We start from the raw sequence: 1,085 nt of genomic DNA on the forward strand, positions 1-1,085 counted from the left end.
GATTCCAATGTTTTTATTTTCTTAGAAATAGATCCTCCACATTCAATATATTCAAAAGATGTGGCTTGATATTTTTCCGCTACCACTTTAAATTCACTAGACTCTAGAATGTTAAGACATACTTCGTACGTCGAATTAAATTTGTCCCAAAGTCTTTCTAACTCCCGTTTCCGAATCTCCAACTTAAAAACGTCATGCAATTCATCATCTAAATTATCAAATCTCACGCGGTATGCAACGAGAGCATCCGATGCTCTAATAAACGCATTTAGTGATGTGGCCGACATTTTTTAATATTTAAAAATTGTAATAAAAATAGATGAATTAATAACTCGATATTAAACTACGAATTGACTACAGAATTTATATCAACAAACTTGATAATAGTCAAACTGACCGACGGTAGGGTACCCGATATAAGGGAAGAACAAGAATACACCGTAATGTATTTTGTTGGTAGAATTTACAAATGTAAATCTGTAAACAAACAAACAAACGTACAAAAGAAAATGTAAGAAAACACTAATTTAAAATAAAATAAGATCAACAATATCGCTTTAAATTATTGTCCGTAGGATATATTATCTTATAAATATATCTTCGGTGGACTGTATGTTTTCCAAGGGCTGATGGAGTGAAGATGCCAAAAATCCGTATATGATACACAAAAATCCGGTTCGCTAAGACCAAATGTTCAACTCCACCACAATTTCCCAAAATTTTATGAAAATAAAACAAAATATTTGCAAATTTAATGAGACGTAGATCTCTATGTATTTATTTTTATTATTTTACCTCGTAGAAGTAATAACGCACGTAGTGCTTATGTTGACGATCAGAAAAGAAGTGTTTTTTACTTTACAAAACGTAAATTGGTGGCAAACAATATTTAGGTACCGTTAACGGTTTACTGGTTAGAATTTTCCAACAAAGTTGTAAATAAAGCGGAGCTTAGTAAGATTCTAACGTCGCAAAAAATAGTATTTGCATATGTTATCAAAACGAGTGTAAACCATAAATCGAACTTGAACATCTAGTTTAGGAGATATAAAGTTACCGAATTTACCCATTTTTACCCTTTTTTA

At 31.2% G+C, this 1,085-nt stretch overlaps 1 protein-coding gene across 4 annotated transcripts in view; it reads left to right on the forward strand.

The window, feature by feature from the left end:
- Positions 1 to 1,085, forward strand: part of LOC111677206 (calcineurin-binding protein cabin-1-like) — a 637,283-nt gene that overhangs the window by 273,887 nt on the left and 362,311 nt on the right. The window lies entirely within an intron of this gene.

This window comes from Lucilia cuprina, chromosome 2, assembly GCF_022045245.1.
Source record: "Lucilia cuprina isolate Lc7/37 chromosome 2, ASM2204524v1, whole genome shotgun sequence".
NCBI lineage: Eukaryota > Metazoa > Arthropoda > Insecta > Diptera > Calliphoridae > Lucilia > Lucilia cuprina.